At 32.1% G+C, this 27412-nt stretch overlaps 1 pseudogene; it reads right to left on the bottom strand.

The window, feature by feature from the left end:
• Positions 1-3386: 3386 nt before the first annotated feature.
• Positions 3387-24824, bottom strand: LOC149550139 (alpha-humulene synthase-like; annotated as a pseudogene).
• Positions 24825-27412: the final 2588 nt, after the last annotated feature.

The raw sequence follows: 27412 nt of genomic DNA, 5'->3' as shown, positions 1-27412 counted from the left end.
CTATACTTAGTTTTTTATTTTTAGCATATTTATTTTGACATGCATGTAACCTTACTATACTTAGCTTTCTATTTTTAGCATATATGTTTTCACATGCATGCAACCATACTATTTTTAGCTTTCTATTTTTAGCATATTTTTTTTCATTTGCATGTAACCTTACTATACCTAGCTTTCTATTTTTAGCATATTTGTTTTCACATGCATGTACCCTTATTATAATTAGTTTCTACTTTTAGCATATTTATTTTCACATGCATGTATACGTTTAATTACAACGTGCTCTCCTCTCAATTAATCTTTTGCTTTCTAACTAAATATTGTAATTAAATCATTTTAGATATAAGAAGAATATTTATCTATATTTAGAAAAATTATGATAATCACATAGTTCTAACAAAAAATTTTAAGTTGAAACCCTAACTATTCAATTTATTCTTTTCTTCTAATTTTCAATAACCAAATTTTCATGATATTAGAAAGAGGTTTATAAGAATACAGTCACAATAATTTTCTATAGTTTTCTATAATTTTTCTCAGTCAAGTTTTCTTGATTAATAAGTTTTCCTTTTTCAAAATCTACAACATAATTCTTTATTCTACAATCAATATAGTAAATTCATAAGCAATATGCAAACACCCAGGAAGACACGAAGTAGATAGATCTTTCAATAAAATTCTACAATGGGTTTTCAAACCCTACCTCAAAATCACAACTAAAATCTAAGACAATCTGTGAATGTATGCAAATCCAAACTCTTTGAAACTTTTAACAATTCTTTTGATCCAATTCTGATTTTTTCCTCCTAAAAACCTTTGTAATTGTAAAATGAGCTCTAGATCTCTAATAAAGATTTCTCCCTTAAATTGGGGCTCTAATTGTGTAATCACAAGAGGGAAGTAACTGATCAATTATTGTTTATTACTTTATTACCTTTTACCTTTTCATGCACAACTCTTTTAGATATTTAATTATAAAATATCTTAGTTTAAATAATTAGCTTTCTCTCTTTAATTAATTTTTGAATCATTTTTAATAATATATTTATTAACTTAATGAATAACATTATTTAGAGTTTATTATTAAAATAAAACTCCTAAATAATTATCATTAAATAAAATAAATATAACTACTCCACATTTAGAACTATAACTTTATCTTTAAATTTATTCTTTTATATTTTATTTTCCTCCAGTTTATTAATTAGTGCAAGCACTAATTTAAGCATAGTTTATTATTTAAATTAATAATAATAATCAAAGCTCATTGTTCAAATGCAACTCTAATTTAATTATCATTAAACAAATAATAATTATAATAAAGCAATATTAAATCTTTAATACTTTCATAGTTTAATTTTTTTTTGGCCAACTTCTTAAATTAAATCTTTTAAACTGAAGTACATATTTAATTAATTAAATATTATCATATTCTAATTTTTCTTTAACCAATTTTCTAAATTTAGACTTTTAAATTAAAGGACATATTTCATTAGTTTTTTTAATCAATTAAATATTCTCATACTTTAATATTTTTTAATTAAATAATATTTAATAATTTTCAATATTATATGATTAACCAAAATATTATAATTAAATCATTTACCAAATAAATCACATAATGAAATCCACATAAAAGCAACATTACCAAAATAGACCAAAGCTCAAAATCAAACAAAACAGACAAAGATAAACTCACAGATTTCAAAAAGGGTGGAAAGTCAATTATGAGTCCTCTTTATAAGACAAATATTTAGGCTATGGCTAGGATTGGACCTGAATATTATCTCTCCATTCTTACCATTGAGTTATTGTGATAGGGCATGCTCATCATAGCAATTCAAGGAAGTCAATGCCTGGTACCTACATTCTACATAAAAGATGAGCATGTACATGTATATAAATATATCTAAACTAAACAAGCAATGGCAAGGAATGGTACATCGTGTAAATCCCAATTAGTAGGTGACTACGACTCCCTCCCTTAACCACATCAAACAGAAAAAAACAAAAAAGTAAAACAAATATGCACACCATACAAATACAAGTATGGGGTAAGTATCATAATAATTATAAGCCAAACATCAAATGTGCAGATAAAATAATGCATCATTACAATGAAGTAATCATCATTAAAGCGTCATTTGGCATTGCTATGAAAGAAATCACATTTATTAACTACAAATCATTAAAGTATCATTAATGCATCGGTCAATAGTAACAATAATCATTAAACAATACATGAAATATAGTCAACTAAGTAATCACCATTGATATATCTCTAGTTCAAGTTATGAAATAATTTCCTTGAAACTAACACAGCCATGTAATAGGCATAAAAGAGTTTGGTAAATATAATGGAAAAGAAAACTATAGGTGGGCACTACATCCACCCCCTTAGAATTAGGCTTACTCCTAGAAGCTTACTGCAATGACTAGGGTAACTAAAACTCAAAGAGTACTATCTACCATGTCAAACAAAATGATTATTTAATAAAATAATATCAAAAATGTTAACTGTGTGTACACTTTCAATCACTTAGAGTAATATGATTCTAGTTTAATAATAAATTAAAAATTATATTGATCCAACATTCATCTTTTTAACAAATACTAAAATAGACCTCCTAAAACACTACAAACAAATGATCAACATTTCTAAATCCATCAAAAAACATAAAAGTTATAATGTATAGGCATGAATCAAAAGTCAAGAACAAAAATGTTATGAGTTTCAAATTTTCATGTTCAAAGGTTTCACTACTTCTAATTTTTGTTCAAACTATTTAGGTTCAAGTTTTATGTTGATAAATGTTTATTATTTAAATCATGTTGAAAGTTTAACTACTTGCTATAACAATGTAAACTAGTGTAAATAAGAATACATATTGATTTTAATATAACAATGTAAACCTATCTAACTCTAGTATCAAATACAATAATGATGATAATATAGTAAGGAAGAAAATAGACACGATAGAGAGCATATAAGAAAACATAGTTTAGATTGAAAGAATGTCTACTTTTCATTTTACAAGTTTTGTAATGAAATAAATTTCATAAAAAGAAATATAATATGAGTTGATTTGTACAAATAATTGTTAATAGCTAACAATAATAAGCCACTCTAAGGGATAAAACCTCCAAATATATCTAATGAGAACAAAAATAACAATCTTATGATCAAATAATATTTATTACCTTTAGACATACCTCATGCATACCTTGAATATTAAATAAATAATAATATAGTAATGATCAAACAATTTAATTAAGGGATATGATATCCAAAAGATGAATACTTATAAATGTTACATATTATAGGGTTCAAGACATATAAAGATTAATATTTTAAGTTGTAATTTATTTTTTAGATGAGAGAAATGCTATATTTTCACTAGATCAACTAGAACTTTTAAAACCTGATGTTTGACCTCTTTTTCAGTATATGTAAATCCATCTCCAAATACATAGAAGTTTTGTATTCCTCTACTTAGGTTGAAACATAACTTCTCATAGTTGTGAATTTTATTATTTGGATTCAGAACTTCCCATATTAATTCTTTAATCATTTGATCGGCAAGGCATTTGACGTGAAACAATGCATCATCTACTAAGCATTCATGATGATCCCTCATATATGAGGAAATGGCTGAGGTTGTTTGTCCATGACATTGTTCATCCTTCATTATAAAAATAAAAATGTTAATATTGATGGCATAAAAACCTAACGTTATATATGTAATGGTGAGATTAAGTAGAGAGAACTAAATCTCAAAATCTTGTGCATCATCAGCTAAGTGCAAAGATAACCATACAAGCTCACATAATCTTGATTGATTTATGAATATCTTTTCAATATCATTGTTTGTCAAAATAGTGGTTAAGAGGATTACATGTAATGAAATTGGTCCAATTGCTACACTTGTTGTAGCAATCATTATGTACTCATTGTAGTTTGGAACAGATCCACTTTTATTCCACTAGGCTTGTTGTAAGTTAGCTTTAGCATAATCTTCCCACTAAACATTAAAAAATAAATTTAAAGTTCAATTTTTTTCATATAAAAAGAAACATTATTATTATGCAATAAAAACCTTTAATCATAAAACAAAATTCACTATTTATAGAAAAGTCAAATTTAACAACTTAATGAGGTGCAATCAAATCTTGATTAATGTTAAATACTTAATCTATAAAAAAATCAATTATTTATTTTTACATAATGCACAATAGAGATATAAAACTAAAAATTTAAAAAAAATTCTATAAAGAACTATACATACCGCTTTTGTAATAAATTGTGTCATATTGTGCCCTTGCTTTTTAGTGGCATCACTTGACAATTCATTAACTGTTTTAGAAAAAAAATTCATGATTGCCTTGAAATCATTTGGAATTTTTTGCATAAGTGAAACATTCCAACCTTGAATGATAACCTTATTAACAAGCTCAACTTGTTCAAGAGTTAAATAGTCATGAGGTCATCAAGTATAGTGGCAAGGGTTGCTACTTTAGCCACTACAATTCTAATGCTACAAAATTACATGTCATCTAGAACACTAATTCCCATTAAAAGCTACTCAATTGAATGCTCTCTAAGAGCTATCAATTTTGAGATCCCAGAATTTAGCCACTAGCTGCATAAATTTAATCAATTTAGTATTTAAATTAATAAACTGAAAACAAAAAATAAGCAAAATAATTATAAAATCAATCTTGAAATAGAAAAAACCAAGGAAGATATAGCAACTTAGGGGTTCTCCCAAGTTTTTTTATGAAATCATCTATAGATTGTCTTATTTGTATCACAATATGTATAGTTAAAATTGTAGAATAATGATGTCCCTATTTTGTGCAATGGTGTGAAATTTTCTTTAAAGGGTGAGGAATAGCACAATCATAGCAATGTCATGTTTATGCCTAAATGGTTGGTTTGTTTTAAGTTTGTAGGGGGTATATTGAAGGCTTTTATGCCTAATCAACAATGAACAATTTATTATACTTTTTAGATTTTAGTATATTAATCGTTGCCTTTGGTAAATATTTCCTAGAGAAAATATATTTTATAAATCATTGCACAAAAATATAGAACCACCTAAAGGCCTTTTGACAAACCCATACATATTATCTTGTTTGAAAATTTATGATGATTCCAGTGGACTATTTTAGACATTACACTATCATGCATATTAGTTTGCAAGATTCACTTTTATATTTCATTTAATTATTTTTTAGATAATTCTATTTAAGAGGTCATCACTTATAACTTACTATTTAATGGTTGCATAAACTAAAATGTAGATATTCCCTATTAAGGAATGTATATTACAATAAGTTCCTCCACCCTACTTACCACCATATGTGACTTGTTCTACTACCACATCTCATGGTGATGTTTATAAAAAAATTATCGTATATCATTCTCATATTGTATGAATTTTATATAGAGAAGACTTGTTACACAATACATGAAAGAGTTGTCATAGAATTAAAAATATTGAACCTCTAATAAATGCAACTATAAATAATAAGGCACTAATCCATAGTTTAAGACTAGCTAGACAACACTCAACAAACAACTCTATAAGATCAAGACTTACACCCAAGTCCAATATATTGAAGTTAGAGATACTGTAGATAGATACCAGCTGTAAAGCTTAAATTGCTTGTAAATGATTTAATTCATTATTTCTTCTATACTTATCATTCCTTCCCTTTCTATCATAAGAAAAAATATAAGAAATATGTTTTTTAATTTTCTTATCATTCTCATTACACATAAAATATTTTGTCTTAAATTCTTTAGATCTTCTATCTTCCTTCATAAGCGGTCACAAAAAGTTAATTTATTAACTTCATTTATTTTCATTAATATGGTAATTATTATTAGATAAGTTGAGAAGTCATACATTCTAACAATGTGGTTGTTCAAACATATAGTTAGATTAAAATTAATTGTCTATATAAATATAGATTTCTTCATTTATTTTGTATACATAACAAATTTAAGAAATAAAATATTTATTAATTCTAAAATTTAGTAACATGAAGTGTGAATCAATCTACTTGACAATAATAATTACCTAGAGAGTGTCTTCATCTCCATCTTGTATACACATTGCAATATATTGAAATTTAATTTTGCCAGCACCAAAATCTTCCCATCTTTCAACCTGAAGAAAATTAATAGAAAAAACCTTACAATTATTTAATCTACCATTAAATATTTTGATAGTTTAAACTTGAAAAATGAGATATGTTATATTTTACAACTTCCACCTAGAATTATCCAATTCATAGATTTCTATGAAATTTCTAGCTTCCCATATGGTAAAAGTACAAGGCCATTCATAAGTAAGCGCAAACACCACTTATTAAAACAATATAATAAAAGTTACAATTAGCACTTCTCTAATTTTAAACTCAATAATTTTGAAATTGATCATTTTTGCTCTTCTAAATTTTTACCCAAGAATTTCTAAATTAATCTAACAACCTTTTGTTCTTCAAGTGTATTACCTCTAGAGAGCTACTTTTATTTGGATCTTCACCATTAATTCTAATGTTTGTTTAAGATGCAGGGAGCTAAAAAATTTGGCCTCTTCCATAATTGTTTCTTTTGGAAAAGCTACACTTGAAGCTCTCAAAAGATTCGACATACTTCTAACCACATGTTCCTCTCCTGTATTATTCATATTACTATCGTTTTTCCTTCCACACTTAAAAATCTGCCCATTTTCATCCTTGAAATTTTGCAGCACATCTTTTTGAGGGTACATCACAAATCAATAAACATCTAATTTAGCATAGACAATAAAATACAATTAATACATAATAAAAGAATAACAAAATATTTAAAATTATGGAAAGATAATATTTCAAATCAATCATAAATATGTATTTGATTGCAAACTAAACTATGGAAAAAAATTGAAGTATGGTCTAACATATATGGACTCAAGTTAAATACATAAGTGATCTTAAAAACAATTTCGTAAATAAAAAAGAGGTACAACACAATGGTGAATTGTGAACTTCTTATCTAAAAAGTCTTGGGTTTGAGTCTAATCGAACTTACTAAATGCTAAAAATAATTAATCACAACACATAATAATAATAATTAATCAAATAAAAAAGAAAATATTTTTTATTAAAAAACTAGTACCTCCAGAAACATGATAACGGTGAAGTCTAAGCACCCTTAGTCCTAAAGCTGTAGCATTCATATTCGTGTTACAACTTTGTGATCCTTCTCCTATGCCCACAACTCCATCCCAGCATCTGTATTAATATATGTATCACAATGAGTTATATTTTCTTCAATATATATCATTGATCTTATTTTGAAAAAGATGTCAAGCAAAATACAATTTATACATAGTTCTTACAATCTTTATAATTAAAAAAAAATCAAGACAGCCTCGAATCTTATAATCTTAAAATGAAATTTACATTACAATCTATAGTTTAAATTTAACAAATTCTAATTTATAAGTTTTCATTTGATTGTGTAGAAATTTTTTAGTATCAATGTTTTGCATCATACTCTCTGATCGACTATTAGGATGACAGAATGATTCTAATGTATTCTCATTCCAATAAAAGATCACTAAGTGTAATTTAAAAAATTGAATGTGTTGGTCTAAATTTTTGCATGATAAAATTCCTTTTTCAAGGAATAGAAAATTCAAATTGTATCAATTACTAGTGAGTAGGGTTTCTAGCTAAGTCATCTTTTTGTTAGCCTTTGAAATTTTTTGTGAAAACCCTATGTTTCATTCCATTAATAAATTTTCAGGTGCAAAATATTTGAAAAATCAATTTGAGAGAATATTCTATTTCCTTTTTATTTTTCGTGCCCCTAAGTTACCTATTTTCTCAGGTTCCTCACCATCTGATCTGAATAAATCTACCGTTGTCATTTCCTCGCTATAAGAACTTGAGCACTTTTTATGTATATCAAGGTAGCGAGTGCCAGAAAGTTTATAAAATGGGACCAAAAAATGAAGATACGACAATCAGAGATTTTTTTCTGGCTGACTTTTCAATCACGTACACCTTGCAAGTACTATTAGAACAGGAAAATGGACCTAGTAGAAGCAGTCAGAAGTTGATGCCAAAATGAGGGTCTTTCTGATGCCTCGCTTCCTTGCTATTGAAAAAACAAATCATCTTGTCGTTATCGAAGTAGCAAGGTGCCGCAAAAATCAACAGCTAGTGGGACCTCAAGTAATGTGGATGGTGACAAGGACTAAAGTAAGGTCTTGTTGGATGCCAGCAGTACAGAATTTCCTATGTCATCAATACCCCAGACCCATGCCCCATTCATAAAATGTACAAGAGATCCTGATCATTAGATCAAAGTGAAATCAATAGTTCTTCCTACCTCATTATGGAAAGTTGCATGTAGTTTAATCCATGTGACATAGTGAGTACGAGACCTGCCACTCTTCAAGGTACTTGATGTAGTTTCTCCACCTTTGATTTAATCTCAAATCAACAGTTGTCACTGTATCACCATGAAAAGTTTCTCAGATGATACATACAGTGAGGTAGCGACAATGGGCCCACCATTGTCTATTTAAGTAGTATAGTAATATATCATCCACAAGATCAAGATCAAATCGATGGTTGTTGTTGTTTTGCTATGGCAAGGTGCTCATTCTTTATGTATAGCAAAGTAGCCACCTATTGACATGTGTCCTTAGTTGCTGGTGGGTCTAGAAAGAAGTGCCATCAAGGAAGGAGCTATGTACGTGGGCAGTTTTCATTGGATTGACTGGCCAACTTGTCAAGTGTGACGCCAAGTTATTTTTTTCCATATCCCATGATCATAGGATTTTTAAAGATTGATGATGTAGATTTAAATGTAGAAGGTGGTGCCACTCTATGTATTAATTAGACATGAAATCTTTGCATGTGAGGAAAAAAAGAGTATAATACCGAAGATTTTATCAATTTCACCTTACGTGAACAAAGATTTTGAGCTATTCCTAAGTAGAAGCAATTACTAAAGAAAATCATGCTGGAGTTTGGCAAGTTTGTGAAGTAATTTGTTTGCAAAAAAATTGTAGGAATACAAAGGAAAATGAGGACAAAATTCAAGTAAGTAATCCTATTGTAATCTCCGTAGGTGTTTCAGTTCTATAAAGCATAATCCAAAATGCCTCCGAAGAAGGGATTTTTAGGTCAAGTAAATTATTTAGATAGAAATGTACATGATGACTTGCTTAAGTTGCTGCCTGAGTCTACTGTAGAGATAGTGCAAGTTAAAAAGTTGACCTTATTAAACCCTAGGTTGAGGATAGCTGATGGATTATATGATAAGGGTAATTGGGTTTAGGATGCTAAAACTTTGCAAACCGGTTTAAATTTGTTTAAGAAATGGTTTGCAGAAAGGAAATTGTATGCCCCACATGCCGATATATAGAATTTTGACCTAGGAAAGCTAGTTGTTCGCAGTGTGTTTATGGATTATGACCTCCTTGAAGCCATGGCAAAAAGTTATGATCAAGCCACTAGGGTAGTGAGAAGAGTAGATGGTGAAATTATAATCACCATTAGTCTAGAAGAGATTAGGGAAGTTTTCTGTTTGGGACCTCTCACTAGGTATCATGTGCCCATTGATTTGATAGATTTAGAAAAATAATATATGTCAAAGAAGGATGTAGTTAGACAAGGTGCACTGAAGGCCCACATTGGCAGAATTGGAACCCTACCAACAATAACATCATCCTCTAAAGAACCTTTCAAGAAAGCATGCTTCAATGCTAGGTCAGTAGAGATATATAGGACCCTGTGCAAAGTTTTTGGAGAGGGTGAAGAAGATTTTATCCCTATGAGCTTCATGTATATGATTGCTCAAATCTCCTCATTAGGTGTGGAAATAATCTTTGATTTTGCTTCTTACCTAGTTGATGAGATTCACATTAGATTGGTGGGGATTACTAAGGGTAGGGTGGAGAAGCTTTGGGGCCAATACTCACTGTTGATGCATATTTTTCTGTTTAAGGGGGCTACATACTTTGGTAAAGAAATGGTTCTAAATAGAGAACAAGAGGGGGAAGCACTCCCAGTTCAATTATGGAGTGTAGATATGACTAGGGAAGCAAAAAATGCTAGTTTTGTTAGATTTGATAGGCACTTTTCCTCAAAACTGAGATGCCTCATATTGAGTGACAATCCCAGAATTCCTAAGGCACTAATGCACCTCATTAGGCCTATGGACAAACCCCATAATCTAAAAGTTTCACATAATTGGGGAGATATTATGCCATATTCAATTTCAACTGTTATTAGAATTTATGGATTCAAGGGAACACCACATGTACTACCTTACCAAGTGCCCTTAAACATAGGAGTAGCTGAATTTTTGTGGCAATTGGGAGGAGTAGAAGAAGCCTTTTTGCACAAAAGGGGAATAGGATCAATTTTTCCCACTTGCACAGTAGCCCACTAGTTTGTAATAACCAAGGAAGGGTGGATCTTCCTCTACAAATTTTTGGAGTAGTATAAAATGGCAGTATCTCGCTCTTGTTTTTGTGATGTAGAAGGTTTCTTTAATTCAGCCCTTAGGCATAGGATCAAGCTTCATCCAGTTGAGCATGAGTTCGTTTGATAATCCTTTTAATCCTAGAGCAGCCCCATACGTGGAGCCCAATCTTATAGATCTAGATGATCATGTTGATTTAGAGGCTACTTCTATAGACTCTAAAGAAGTGCAATCTAAGATAGTAGTTCTAAAGAAATGGATTGTTGAAGAAGAAGCTAAATGCATTCGTCTTAAAAAGGAGAAGGAGCAAGCCACCTTGGATGCGACAATAGAAAGGGATGCTCTATTGAGAAGGATGGCTTCCTTGAAGGAGCAGAATAAAAAGTTAGAAGAAAATAACACAACTCTCCATACTGATGTATTTGGAGATGTAGACAATTTGAGAGCTAAAGTTCAAGAACAAGAAAAATGCCTGAATCAAAGGCAAGAACCAGTTATTTCTCAAGTCCAAGCCAGAAACCTGTTCAAGTGGACCTTGTAGAACCCATTGCAAAAGCTTCAGATAAAGGGAAAGGCAAAGCTATAGGAATCCAAAATAAATGAACCTCAACCTCTACCAAGCAAACCCATACAACCCTCGATGTCAAAATTAGATCTAGATCTGGAGAAGGCTAGAAAGGAGAAGGAAGATCTTGCAAAAGAACTTGAGAAGGTGGAAAATGAAGCTCAAGCTACAGAAAAAAGGAAAAAAATCCAGTTCCTTAAGACTAATTCCAATTTAGCCTCATGGCCAAATTTATCCATTCCAACTCCAACTTCTATAACTCTTGCATCGGTTAGTGGTCCAATAATCTCAACTTAGGGGATATCTCAATTTGAACCTACCTTATCATCCACCATTAGCACCCAAGTCCCCTTTGTCCAACATCAACAAACTCAAAATGTAGTTCCTCTAAACCAAGCTAGTATGGTGAGTACCTCAAATGTTCCTAGTTTCTAGAAGAAACTTGTATACCTAAAAAGCATAGACAAATATAATTTTTTGGTATCCCTAGTGCTCCACATCCCATATCGTTTGATTTAAGAGACAAAGTGGTTACATTTTTTGGGAATAATGTAGTTACTGGTGAAGAACATTTTAGAATTTTCATTGATATGTTAAATGATTATGAAGTTGAACATGAAGATATGGTAATGAAATTGTTTGTGCATTCACTAACTAAGGATGCAAGGGATTGGTTTAGGAGGCTACCTAATGATAGTATCACATCATGGAGTGACTTGGAGAAATTATTTAAGGAGAAATATGGAGACAACACTAATGCAGAATTCATGTTGAATGAATTCAATAATATCAAGAAAAACCCAAATGAGTCCACATTTAACTTCAATGTAAGATTCTAGAAAGGTATGTACAAACTATTTCAAGTTATGAAGTTAAATGAGGATGTCTATCTCACAACATATTTCAATGCTTTTGATAGCAAAATGGCTTAGCAATTGAGGGATAAGGATCCCAAAACTTTAAGGGATGCCTATAAAGTTGTAGTAAATATAGAAAATAATAGGAAGGCATTTAGAAAACTGGGTAGGAGGGATGATCCAAAGCTTTTTAATCCTAAGAACAATAAAAAAAGGGAGGGTGATAAAACTCCTATAGGGAAAAAACCAGAAGAACCTACAATAGGCCAGGTGTTGGAATTGCTAAAGAAGATGAATCCCACCAATTTCACTAAGCCAAATGTTGCTGACAAAACCTCTATGAATAATAACAATTCCAATAGACAATGTAGAATGCAAAATTACCCTTACACCACTTAGTGGAAAGATGGTAAGCTAGTCCCCAACTAGACACAAAATGTGAAGGATAAGGGTACCCCAGAACCCCTACAAAGGAACATCATAAATATGAATGATGATGTACCATGGTGCATTGTATGTCAATCACCTCATTCTTCTAATTATTGTGTTGTTGCTCAGTTATTTTCCCAAGATCAAGGTGTGAAACTTGAAGAAGAAAGTGAAGAGAAAAGCCATGATGATATAAGCTGCAATATGGTGAGCATGTGTGATGACTTTATAGATTATGATTCTGAGGAACCTAAAAATGATATTACTAGTTAGAGAATTTCTTATCATTTACATCATCAGCAAGTGCTTTCATATGATGAAAGTTATGATGCAGATAAGGTATGTGTTATATCTTCTGATGTAGGTCACACAAGCTTAAGAATGCCCTCTAAAGAGGAGATTGACAAAATTACAGTAGAAATGATTTCCCAAGTCCATAGTAACTACAATTTGAGAAAGATAACAGTAAATAATGATGCAAGAAAGCCATCCATTGTGTTCATCAAAGACAATACCCATAAGATGAATGGTGAAAGTAAAAAGATCAATATAGATGTGCCTAAGATCAAAGACAACAAGGTTAAGAAGTGGGAACCAAAAAAGAAGGTTCAATTTCAAACAAATGAAACAACAAAACTAGTTGTGCAAGGAAAGAAGTCAGGACCTGATACTATCAAGCAAATAGTGGTGCCTATTGTTCAAAAGACTTCAACTCCAGGTATTCTTGTAAAATCCACTATTGTTGAACCTGTTGATATGATACCTATGTTTTCCCAAATAACTATAAAAGTACCTTTGTCTAAACTTCCTATAATTGAAGAACATCAAAGTAAGGCTTTATCATGGTTGGGAGGGATAGGAAACAATAATACTGTTGTAGAACAAATTGTTATCTCACAAACCCCATTAGTAGTAGAGGATAGTGGTATCATATCCTAGATTTCCCAAATGTTTTTAGATGATTCCTCAGTGGCCTTTATAGAAGATATTGACCCATTTTTTCTTAGTCTAATCATAAAAGGAAAGACCCTAAAAAATTGCATGATAGACTCAGGAGCTTCTAACACCATAATGCCTTTCAAAGTAATGGAAGCCTTAGGGTTGAAAGTGGACACCAAGCAGGGCATATGAAGAGGAATGGAAGCTAGGGAAGTCCCAATCATAGGCACCATAAATGATTTACCATTCAAATTAGCTGCATATCTTGAAGTAGAGTTAACCATGTCAATTCTTGTAGTGGATATACCTCCACACTATGGGATTTTTTTTCTCAAAAATGGAGTGTTTCTATGGGGGGTAGTCTACAATGTGACATAACCTATGCTAGTTTCCACATCGGGGATAAAGCTATCAAGGTAAAAAAAGAACCAAGGGTTAGTCACATTTTAGGGGAAGAAATTGACAAAGATGCCACTTGCTTCTTAGATACTGGTGTAAATGCCTTTAGAGTTGAATTGATCATTCAAGAAGTTGAGAATCTGCCTGATATAATTGAACATGAAGTTGAATGTTGCACAAACTCACCAATATTATGGACAATGTTTTTTGATGGGGCAAGTTCAAAAGAAGGTTCAGGGGCAGGGGTAGTTTTTGTTTCCCCTGAGAAAAATACTTTTAGATACTCATTCACTTTAAAGTTTTTTTGCACAAATAATATAGTAGAGTATGAAGCCTTGTTGCTAGGATTGAAAGTTGCTACACATCATGGAATCAAAAAATTGCATAGCATAGGTGATTCTGAACTAGTTATCTCCCAGATAAAAGGAACCTATGCATCCAAGAACAGGAGGTTAAAGTAGTATAGAAATGTTGTTTGGGACCAAATAGAATCTTTTCATGCATTTGGTATCTCATGGAGAGATAGGACTCAAAATAAAATGGCAGATTTACTAGCAAATGTAGCAATCAAACCTAAAGAGATATCATTTGCAGGAATCTCTCAAATTGAGGTGCAAAATAGACCTTTGTATACCTAATAAAATTGAAAATTGGCAAGTCTTTGAAGATGACAAAGACATTATAATTTTTTTGTTAAATGAAGACAAGTACCATGGTTAAGAAATGGATTGCAGTGATTTAATTGAAATTATAGATGGAAAGGAAACCATTTTTGGCCAGGAGATTATGCAGTTGAAAACCAACAAGATGCCTAAGGGGTTAGTGGTTTTGGAAAGTATTTTTGATAACTAGGATAGAGTCAAACTAGGAGTTAAGGACCCTAAGCCTCAAGAATTAGAAGAGATAAACCTTGGTACTGATGAGGCTCCAAAAAAGGCTTATATTGGCTAAAATTTGCCTACTGAAATCAAAAAATCATTAATTGACTTGCTTAGGAAGTATAGAAATGTTTTTGCATGGTCATATGATGACCTTAAGGCTTATAGGAAAGATTTTTTCCAACATGTCATACCACTAAAGGATAATGTAAAACCTTTCAGACATAAACAAAGACTAGTAAACCCTACCCTAGCTCCCAAAATGCAAGAAGAGTTGATGAAACTAAGGGATGGGGGGATAATCAAACCAATTAGATATTCCACTTGGGTTTCAAATTTGGTACCTTTCAGAAAGAAAAATGGAGACATAAGATTATGTGTGGATTTTAGGAATTTGAACATTGCATCCCTGAAGGACAATTATAGATTACCAAATATGGAAGCCATGTTGCAGCAAGTAATTGGTTCTGAATTAATTTCTATGATGGATGGTTTGTCTAGGTACAATCAAGTTTTGGTAAAAGAGAATGAACAATTTAAGATAGCCTTCACAACCCCATGGGGAACATATGTATATGTAAGGATGCCATTTGGCTTAATTAACATAGGAGCTACTTTCCAAAGAGCTATGAATGTGGCATTTCATGATTATATTGACAAATTTATGGTTGTAAACTAGGATGATCTTACGACATATTCTAAAAAGGCTAAGGATCATTGTAGGCAAATTTGGAGAAATTTTTTGTCAAAGCTTTGGAATATGGAGTATCCTTAAACCCAAAGAAATGTACATTTGGGGTGATAGAAGGTAGATTACTAGGACATATAATGTCTAAAGATGGGGTGAAAATAGATCCTAAGAGAGTAGCAGCTATTGATAAAGTCCCCAAGCCAAAGAATGTAAAAGGAATTCAATCCTTCTTTGGCCAAGTTAATTTCCTTAGAAGGTTTGTTACCAATTTTGTTGAAATTAGTAGACCTATCTCAAAGATGCTCAAGAAGGGAGCTACTATAGATTGGAATGGTGAGCCTTCACAAGCATTCCAAGATATTAAAACTGCAATAAAAAATGCTCCAGTCCTCAGAACCCTAGATTATTCAAAGCCTATGCATATTTTTTATTTTGCATCTTTTCACACTATAGCTACAGTCTTGTTGCAAAAAATTGAAGAAGGATATGAACAACCCATTGCCTTTTTCAGTAAGTTGCTATAGCTTGCTGAACTGAAATATGAGATAAATGAAAAATAGGCATATGCTTTAGTAAAGGCTATAAAGGCTTTTAGATGCTACCTAGTAGGTGCTATTGTTATTGCCTTTGTACCAATGCAACTATGAAGGACATATTTTCTCATCAGGAAGTATCAGGCAGAAGGTGTAGATGGATCAATAGAATCCAAGAATTTAATATTGAAATACAGATAACTAAGTTGGTAAGAGGTCAAGGTTTTGCTAAACTCATGGTTGAATCTAATTTGGATGCCAATCAAATAAATGTGGTAGTTGATGACCTCAGATCTGACTTATGTGACATGGATCATTTTGATTGGTACACTAATGTCATATATTACCTACAACACATGGAAGCTCCTCCCCATTTTCCTGAAAATGAAAAGAGGAGTACTAAATTACAAGCCATCAGATACATAATTGTCCAAGGCAGTTTGTGGTGGAGAAATTTTGAGGGAGTGTTGTTGAAGTGTATTGATCAACAAAAGGCAAAAGAAGTCTTAAATGAAATACATGTTGGAGTGTGTGGAGGACACTATATGGCCAAGACTACTACACATAAAGTCATGAGGGCTAGATTTTGGTGGCCCTCTCTTTTCAAGGATGCTCAAATTATGATTAGGAAATGTGACCCTTGTCAGAGGTTTGTTGGAAAACTAAAATGGTTTGTTGGAAAACTAAAATTCTCAGGTAATACTCCATTGAAACCAATGGAGGTCCACGCACCCTTTCAACAATGGGGTATGGATTTCATAGGAGAGATTTTCCCCAAGTCTAGGACTAGCTATTCTTGGATTCTAGTGGCTACTGACTACTTTACAAAGTGGGTAGAGGCTATCCCCACAAGAAATGAAACAAGTAAAGTTGTTAACAATTTCCTAATAAATAATATTATTTCTAGATTTGGTTGTCCTCAAAAAATTGTAACAAAAAATGCAATGTGCTTTAGGTATAAAGAATTCATCAAATTTTGTGATAAATATGGAATAACAAGATCATCATCTTCTCCTTATCATCCATAAGGAAATGGACAAGATGAATCCACAAATAAGAGCCTATTAAAGGTTATTAAGAGAACCTTGGATGTTAACAAGAAAGCATGGAATTCCAAGTTACATTTAGCAATATGGGCTGACAGGGTAACTGTGAAGAAAGCCATTGGTGTAGCTCCATTTGATATGGTGTATGGAATTCAAGAAAGAATTCCCCAGAACAACCTAGTAGGTTTGTATAACTACATTCAAATATATGATGAAGATCATCAATCAGAAACCAAAAGTTGCAACTACATGTTAAAGCATTCTATGATAAAAGGACAGTGAGCAAGAAATTTGAAAGTGGAGATTTGGTCCTTATGTGGAATGCTAGGATATAAGATAAAGGAACACATGGAAAATTTGATCCTATCTGGTTAGGCCCTTATCTAATTGAAAATACTTGGAGTGAGGATTCTTATGTACTCAAAGATCTATCAGACAATATTCTTGAACTGTCAGTTCATGGACAATTCTTGAAGAGGTATTTTTCTTGAAAAATACTTATTTTCTCCATGAATAGTAGTCTAGGTTTCCTTATACATTTTGTGTAATCTTTTTTTTTTCTGTACAATCCTTGTATATTCTTTTGTTTTGCATTCTTTCTCTCTCTAAGTTGTCAATTTAAAGCTTAGGTGTTTGGTCTGCTTCTCCTAGAAATTTTGAATCCTCATTTGAATCCAAAGGATTCAATATCCTCAGATAGAGCCACTATTGGTCTGAATTTCTGCATGATAAAATTCCTTTGTCTAGGAATAGAAAATTTAGATTGTATCCATTAATGGTGAGTAGGGTTTCTAGCTAAGTCATCCTTTTGTTAGCCTTTGAAAATTTTTGTGAAAACCCTAGATTTCATTCCATTCATAAATTTTTAGGCACGAAATATTTGAAAAATCAATTTGAGAGAATATTCTATTTCCTTTTTATTTTTTGCGCCCTCGAGTTACCTTTTCCCTTAGGTTCCTCACCGTCCGATCTAAATAAATCTACCGTTGTCATTTACTCACTATAAGAACTTGAGCACTTTTTATGTATAGCAAGGTAGCAAGTGCCAAAAAGTTTGTAAAATGGGATTGAAAAATGAAGATATGACAGTTGGAGATTTTTTTCTGGCCAACTTTTCAATCACGTACACCTTGCAAGTACTGTCAGAATAGGAAAAGGGACCTAGTAGAAGCAGTCAAAAGTCAGCATCGGAATGAGGGTCTTTCAAATGAATCACTACCTCTCTATCAAAAAGATAAAACATCTTGCCATTAACGAAGTAGCGAGGTGTCGTAAAATCAAAGACACGGTTGCCACAAAAATTCTCGATAACCATGGTTTGTCCAAGTGGCATGACAAGCAATAACTACTATTGTTAGAAGTAGTTAGTAAGAATGATGGTGATTCAATTGGTCATTATATTTCATGGCATCAAGTTTTATTAAAGTTTCTGAAGCTCGCTACCTTGCTATCAAAAAAATTTGATCTCGCTATTAGTGAAGTAGCAAGATATCACGAAATCAACAGCCAGTGGGAGCTTAAGTAACGTGGATGTTGACTAGGACTAAAGCAAGGTCTTATTGGGTGCCAGTAGTATAGAATTTCCTACATCATCAATACCTTAGACCCACGCCCCATTCATAAAGTGTACAAGAGATCCTGATTGTCAGATCAAAGTGAAATCAACAGTTCTCACTACCTCGCTATGGAAAGTTGCAAGTTGTTTAATCCATGCGACATAGCGAGTATGGGATACACCACTCCTCAAGGTACTTGATGTTGTTTCTCCACCTTTGATTTAATCTCAAATCAATGGTCGTCATTGTCTCACCATGAAAAGTTGTTCAGATGATACGTACAACGAGTAGCAAAAATGAGCTCACCACTGTCTGTCTAAGTAGTACAATAATATATCATCCACAAGATCAAGATCAAATCGATGGCTATCACCACTTTTCTATGGCAAGGTGCTCATTCTTTATGTATAGCAAAGTAGTGACCTATTGACCTATTTCCTCAGTCGCCAGTGGGTCTAGACAGAAGTGCCATCAAGAAAGGAGCTATGTACATGGGTAGTTTTCATTGGATTGACTGGCCAACTTGTTAAGTGTGACACCAAGTTGTTTTTCTCCATATCCCATGGTCATAGAACTTTTAAAGATCGACGGCATAGATTTAAATGTAGAAGGTGGTGCCACTCTATGTATTAATTAGACATGAAAGCTTCACATGTGAGGAAAAACTAAGTATAATATAGAAGATTTTACCAATTTCACCTTACACAAACAAAGATTTCAAGCTATTCATGAGCAGAAGAAATTACTGAAGAAAATCGTGTTGGATTTTGGCAAGTTTGTGAAGTAGTTTGTTCATAGAAAAATTGCAGAAATACAGAGGAAAATGAGGATAGAATTCATGTAAGTAATCCTACTGTAATCTCTGTAGGTCTTTCAGTTCTGTAAAGCGTAATAAAAAATGCCTCCGAAGAATGGATTTTCAGGTCAAGTAAATTATTTGGATAGAAATGTACATGATGACTTGCTTGAATTGCTGCCTCAGTCTATTGTAGAGACAGTGCAAGTTAAAAAGTTGACCTCATTAAACCCTAGGTTGAGGATAGCTGATGGATTATATGATAAGGGTAGTTGGGTCCAAGGTGCTCAAACTTCACAAACCGGTTTAAATTTGTTCCAGAAATAGTTTCTAAAAAGGAAATTGTATGCCCCACATGCCAATATATGGAATTTTGACCTGGGAAAGCTAGTTGTTCCCAGTGTGTTTATGGATTATGACCTCCTTGAGGCCATGGTGAAAAGTTATGATCAAGCCACTAGGGTAGTGAGAAGAGTAGATGGTGAAATTCTAATCACCATTAGTCCATAAAAGATTAGGGAAGTTTTTTGTTTGGGACTTCTAACTAGGTATCATGTGCCCATTGATTTGACAGATTTAGAAAAATAATATATGTCAAAGAAGGATGTAGTTAGTTAAGGTGCACTAAAGGCCCACATTGGTAGAATTGGAACCCCACTAACAATAACATCATCCTCTAAAGAACCTTTCAAGAAAGCATGCTTCAATGCCAAGGCAGTAGAGATATACAAGACCCTGTGCAGAGTTTTTGGAGAGGGTGAAGAAGATTTTATCTCTGTGAGCTTCATGTATATGATCACTCAAATCTCCTCATTTGGTGTGGAAATAATTTTTGATTTTGCTTCTTACTTGGCTTATGAGATTCATAGTGGATTGGTGGGGATTGCTAAGGGCGAGGTGGAGAAGGTTTGGGGCCAATACTCCGTGTTGATGTACATGTTTCTGTTTAAGGGGGCTACATACTTTGGTAAAGAAATGGTTCTAAACAAAGAACAAGAGGGGGAAGCATTGCTAGTTCAATTATGGAGTGCAAATATGACTAGGGAAGTAGAAAATGCTAGTTTTGTTAGATTTGACAGGCACTTTTCCTCCAAACTAAGATGCCTCATATTGATTGGCAATCCTAGAATTCCTAAGGGACTAATGCACCTCATTAGGCCTATGGACAAACCCCATATTCTAAAAGTTTCACATAATTGGGGAGATATTACCCCATATTCAGTTTCAACTTTTATCAAAATTTATGGATTCAAGGGAACACCCCATGTACTATCTTACCAAGTGCCCTTAAACGTAGGAGTAGTTGAATTTTTGTTGCAGTTGGGAGGAGTAGAAGAAGCCTTTTTGTGCAAAAGGGGAACATGATCAATTTTTTCTACTTGCACAGTAGCCCACCAGTTTGTAATAACCAAGGAAGGGTGTATCTTCCTCTACAAATTTTTGGAACAATATAAAATGGTAGTATCTCACTCTCATTTTTGTGATGCAGAAGGTTTCTTTAATTCAACCCTTAGGTATAGGATCAAGCTTCATCTAGTTGAGCATGAATTCTATTTCTCTAAAGATGTAATAAGGAATGAGAACTCTCTATAGGAGCAAGAAACAAAGAAAGAAAAATAGAGAGTTTATTCAAAAGTTTATTAATTGTTTTAACAAAGATTACAACCCTCTTAGTACTGTTGTAACTATTGCAGATAGAATAAATAAGCTTGTGAGTACATTCCCCAAAATAATGGAGGTAATGAATGAGAAGAAGCAACATTTCATTGATTCTTTTTCAGATAAAGCCAGATAAATAATGAGATTGGGTTTCACTCCTAATATAGGGGCATGCCCACTAGTTGTGCAAAGGAGGTCAGGATATACTATCATTCAGGATCAAAGGCCCATTGTGAATAAAAGAAAGCAGATAGTTGAATCTACTAGTGCTACTTTTGAAGAAAGGCCACCTAAACCTTGTCCTAAGAGAAGAAAGATAATAAGGGAAGAGGAATCACATGATGAAAGTTACTCACCTTCCCAAACCCCTATGAGAATTGAGGAGGAGTAGCTCACTGATGAGAAAATTGAACAAATTGGATCACAAGGGGGAGTTTTTGTTACCCAGGCAGAGATAAATGAAGGGAACCCCCGTGAGCCTCCTGTGCCAAGTTTTGAGTTAACTATAGCAGATTTCAGGAGAAGGGAATTAGACCCTATTTTGGAACAAGCTAGTCAGCATTTTTTGTCTAATGGTAGTTTTGTAAAATCTAGAGCTTTCCACAAGTTTTCTTGGAGGGAAAACATGCACATTTTTTAGGAAAGATGTAAAAATATGAAAGCAGAGCATCTAGAAATTGATGAAGCCTCCATTCAGAATCAAATAAAGAAAAAAATGATACAAGAGTTCGAGAATATAACCCTTGAAGAGGGGAGTCAAATGGTAAAGGATGCAAACATTTTATTATTGCCCAATTGGGACATTGCTGATGCCTTGATTTTTAATTCTATGTCAAACAATTTGGGATTGTACGATCCAAATAAAAATGAGTTTTTGGAAACTACATTCAGTAATGACCAAGTTGCTCTTGTTATGTGGTCATTAAGAAGAGGATCCAGGGCTGCTCCATCATAGCCTAATGATTCAGGATTAACAAGGAGTATCATTGTGAGGAGAGTTGTTGATACCTCACATGTACAAGTAGCCCACATATATGTGGATTATTCTCAATTTTACTTGGCTACTGCACAAAGGGAAGGAAAGGAGATGACTGAGCTGCAGAGCAAGTATGAAACAATGGTGGATGCCTACAATAAAGAGGTAAAAAAGAGAATTGAGCTTGAGAACAAGCTATTGGAAAAATCCACTAAGCCAAGAATAACATACCCTCACTGCCTAGTTGAACCCTTCAAATCCACTCCCCTCATAGAAATACCAGATACACCCCAAAGGCCACAGTACTACACTGCTGAGAATTTTGAAGAAGAAAAAGGTAAACTATGGGCCTTACATGTAGAATTGGATTCCAAATATGAAGATAAACTAAGAAAAGCTCTCACATATTTGGGGGACAAAGTTGAATGGCCACTAATTCATGATTAGTTGGCCAGGGTGATCAATATCTGGGAGGATTTGAAAGCCAATGATGAGGCTCTAAAGCCTATTGTGAATAAATGGGTAAGGAGGGAGAAAGCAATGCCATTTTTGTGTTTCTCTTTCATAAGGGATTCTTATGATCAAATTGAAAAAACTTTTGACATTGTTTTTTATCTTGCTGATTTTGACAATAAAAAGATTCATTTACAAAAAATAATAATAGGCTACTTGAAGAAGTACAAGAGTCAGAAATTCAATTTTTTTCCTCGTGCCCTAGATAAGAAAAATAATTTAAAAAATAAAGATGAATGGGGAAAGGAACTTGATGATTTATTCTATTTAAGAATGAATAAAGTCATAAATGAAACAAGGCATGCATGGTGGGCTACCACAATAGAAGAAATGGTAAAGGCCCAAATATTCTTTGATTCTTTAAAACAAGAATTTGTTGCTATTAATAATGAAGCTGAGTATGTGCTAAAAAAGTAGAGGGATATTTTTCTATTCAATTGGCTAGATGACACACTTTTTGACAAGTGGATGGTAGAAATAGCTCCTGGTGAATAGTTTGATGAAGATGAAATTGACAATGATGAGGTGCAGGATGAAGAAATTCAAATCATTAACACCGTCACTACACAAGCCCAACTAGAAGAAGAAGACAAGAATAATTAGTAACCTTCAGTTGCAAGCTTGAGCCCACAAGATGCTAATACAACTGAAGAAAAGACAAAGGTAGAAGTTACTCCCACCATACAGGGTAAAGACGGTGAAATCCCACAAGTGGAGATTAGTGTGCCATCATCAGAACAATCTTCATTGTTGGCTAATTTGTCTATTTCATACAAAGAAGAATCGAAATAGTAGCCAACTCAGTAGTGTTAAAAGATGCGATAGAAGCTGGCCCACCAAAAAGAATGTTTTCATTTGGACATCTTTTGTTACCCACATTTTTGTCATTTTGTGATAGGTGTATGTAAATATTTCTTGTAAAAGATACCTGTCATTTTCTCTTAGCCTAAAGCTTGTTGCATCTCACACTATATAAGTAAGATTCTAGAGCTAGAGAAAGGGTCTGAATTTTATTTTTTCTAAGTGATATACTTAGTCTGTTTTTGGTCCAATGTTTGAAGCAAGTTTATGATGTATTTTCTCTGTTAGTTCCTGAGAATACATGAATAATAGAATGATCTTTGTGTTTCTTCCTAAGGCCATTCTGAGTTTACTATAAATGTATACAATTTTCAAAAAAAAAAAATACAAATTATGAGTTGTCCCCATATCAGTTCTCTCTAAATTTTATCTCCTTTTGATTACTTGGTTATCTTGATATTGTATGAGAAAAGGTGTATGCAATTGAATGCAATCTAGTTAGGTTGTATATTTGTTCATCACTGCTATTAGTTCAATGGATTAAGTAAAAGCTTTGATGAATTTCATAAGGTCATTGTAATAGTAGAAAGGATTTTTGAATGATAATTTCTGATAAGAATTGCTGATAACATTTGTTATAAGGCAACAAATTAGATCTAAGGATTTGTAGAAGACTTTGAACTCCAATGGATTAGGCACTGGTCAAATTGATTCAGCTAGAAGAAAAATGTGTCATAAATGTTTTTCAAATATAGAATTATAATCAATTTTACTTTTATTTCTTGAAGATTTTCAAAGTTGGCCTGTACTTGTTTGCATTGAATGTTTTAGCTTCAATTAGCCGCTATTGCTAAGAACACGTACTCTATAGAAGAATTTTGGCCAGATCTATTATATGGGATGTGTTTATCAAATTGTCAAGAATTATGCATGTATTTGAGAATTTGAGATGAGAATTAGAATGAAACTAAAATAATTCTCATACAGTGTTTCCCAGTCTTGAATCATCCCTGGGTATACCCACCCTAGTTTTGTAGAGCCTTAAGAGTAGAAAACCACCTTTGGTTTTGTTGAAGTTGGGTCCAAATGGTTTGCATACATAATTGTTAATAGGAATTGGCTAATCCTTAGATTGTGTGAGTGATATCATTTTGGTATTGAGCATTTTGTTGCCTAGTAGTTTTTCAAAACACTAACAGAATGTTAAAAAAAATCGACAGTCAAATTCAAAAAAAAATAAAAATTATACATTTCAACTAAATTGTAAGAATCTGAGTCTAAAACTAATAAATAGAAAATTTAACAGACCAATAAACATAATCAAGAAGTGCTTTTATTTCATCCTCAAAATATCGATCTGAGGCAGTGCAATGCATCAACCATTTGAAGGCGTTCGGTTAGATCGCCATCTCCACTCTGCATTTCTCTTAACAAGATTTTGAGTTGTTTAACCAGTTTTTCAACACGTTCACGAAACTCAGATGCCTGAAAAATAAAGATTTTTTTAGTACCAAAACAAAACAAAACAAAAGAGAATAAATTCTCTAATTGAGACTAGAAAAAATAATAACATGTGTGAAGTATTGAAGTATCAGATATGGTGTTTCTAGAGATTGGACAAAATCATCATCCCAGTAATTGAAGGCATTATCTGGTATACAAGAAATGGCATCTCCTTTCAAATTAGACATTGTTAAAGCACTCCAAAATAATTAAGCACTAGAGGGAATTTAAGAGAAAACTTAAAAGAGCTTTTAGCTTATTTCGAAGCCGTAGCTTAATGCTATTTATTGTGGCAATGAGAGGAGTCTTGGAGTTGCTGAGCGTCGTACGCTCATCTAAATTGTAAAATAGATAATGTATTTTTGGAAAAACAAAATAGTAACTATGCTATTGCCCCCACAACATATCGACATACCTAATATAAATTAATACAGATATCGACGTTGTTAGATCATATGAATTGATATTTTAATTCACGGATTCTAATTCGTCACTACGTCTATCAGTACTGTAATATGTATATATATATATATAAGACTTAATACATTGATTTTATCAATCTCTAAAGATTGGAATCTGTAGAAAGTTTAAATGCTGATTAGTCTCATAAAAAAAATCAGACTACTTCAACATTAACCCAAAAAAAAAAAATATTGAATGAACCTCTATATAACATGATGAAGGGAAATGTTACTAAAGCTCGAAAAAAGAATTATCTAGTAGTAACATAAGCATCAAGCTTGTAAGAACCTCTAGAAAGAGGGATCCACTTAACCTTTTTTATCATTATTGACTTTCTAGTTATTATCGCATTGACAATGAAAATGTTAAATAACATATAAAACTTATTTACGAAAGGTAGAGAGCTATTCATTGTTTTTTCTATATGGAAAATGGCATATTCCTATTACTCAAAAAATTGGTCCTTTTGGTTTCAACAATTGTCTTGTATGTTTATTTGGTTCTAAACTTGCTGTCATAAAAAGTCATTGATAGCTAACTTTCTTTGGATACATGTAGAGCAAGGATTCTAACTTTACTAGGCCAAGACCCATAAACCATAAGATTTGGATTTTGATTTAATGACGAAGTTCTTTATTCAACAAGGGCTATGTGAGTAGCTAGAGTCCCTGCCTGTTGTGGGGAGCAGGAAGGAAGTGTGGAAGAGGGGAGAATAATTTGTTCTTCATCACAAAACCAATTGTTAGATGAGCTAAGCTAGTTGTTAGATAAGCTTAGAAAATGCAAAGACTTCATTGCTCATAAGTTCAGAGTTTGAAGGGATTTAATTCTTATTCAACCTATAAAGACTTCTTGCCATGAAACTCATAGTAGATGCTTTGGGAATACAATGCTTGTTCTTATCTCACTTATTCTATTTTAAGATGTTTAGTAGTACTTTAATTGTTAAATATTTTGATATATAAATAAATTTGATCTTATATGCTTTTAAATTTATAGTAATATTCAAATCTTTACAGAATGTAATGGATGAGTCACTAAGAAAGTTGAAGGAATGTGTTAATTTAAAAAGTTGAAATCAATCTTATAATTACATAGTTGCAAGAGATGGTTTTTTAATAAATTTCAGTATATATAGTAATTGATTAAGCTAAAGTAAAAATGAGAAATGAGAATTATAAATGAAGTGCTTTGATGAAAGGCAATTAAAGTTATATGGAATTTGGTAGGGAAGTAAATAAACATAATAATTTTTTGTTATTAGTACATGTATTGGTAGGGAAGCAAATTAAAGTCATGATCTTTGGTTAGTGGTGCATCTATTAGTTTGGTAGGGAAGAAAATTAAAGATTCAAACTAAAAAAACTTATAATTGTACATCTATTAATTAAACCAAAAAATTAAAACCTACACTTAGTAGTGGATTCACATATTAATGATTTAATATCATAAACAAGTCATTGATAATGTTCTAGTAATATTCTCTTAATAACTATTTTTTAAAATCAACTTTCATTTATTTCAACACAAATAAATAATTATAAATAATATCTACATTATTTATTTGTAATGTATGAATTTCAATTTAAATATTAATGGTTTAATATAATAAACTAGTCATTGTTAATGTTCTATTAATATTCTCTATATAACTATTTTTTTAAAAGTCAACTTTCATTTATTTCAACACCAATAAATAATTATCAATAATATCTACAATATTTGTTTGTAATGTATGAATTTCAATTTAAAAACTTAAAAATATGACATACATAGAAACCAATAATATTAAATTAATAATTAAATTAGAAAAGAATAAAGTGAAACTAAAATCCAACCTATTATTAGTAGCATTCCAACATCCTCACAGGAAAACATCTGATATAAGTGAAAACATGGTGTAAAAGGATAGGAGGGACTTTGAAATATAAGTGAAAACTTGTGCAAGCAAGGATAAGAGGGACCTTAATTTGGGCCTGATTAAAAATAAAGAGTCTTACATGCCAAGTGTTTGGGCCTGATTACAAATAGATAATCAATTAGAATTTGTTAGCCTCTAACTTTAGAAATAGTGTTATCCTTGAATAGTCCAAAGACAAATTCATGTGCAGCTATATAAAATTTTAACCATAGGATTTATGCTTGGGGTTAATTGAATTCATCAATAATTCAAATTTAGAAAGCATAAAACAAAAACTTCAAAACCTAAATTAGAACACTAAAAATATGAAGATGAAGTTGAAAGATACTTTAAAGTAGAGATATATAGAGACCAACAAAGTTAGCATAATAGCACAAGAGGTAAATTAACAAA

Source organism: Cupressus sempervirens, chromosome 7, assembly GCF_028749045.1.
Source record: "Cupressus sempervirens isolate cs-2001-9-10 chromosome 7, ASM2874904v1, whole genome shotgun sequence".
NCBI classification, from domain to species: domain Eukaryota; kingdom Viridiplantae; phylum Streptophyta; class Pinopsida; order Cupressales; family Cupressaceae; genus Cupressus; species Cupressus sempervirens.
Note: the sequence above shows the minus strand (reverse complement) of the source record. Positions and strands in the feature narration are given on the sequence as shown.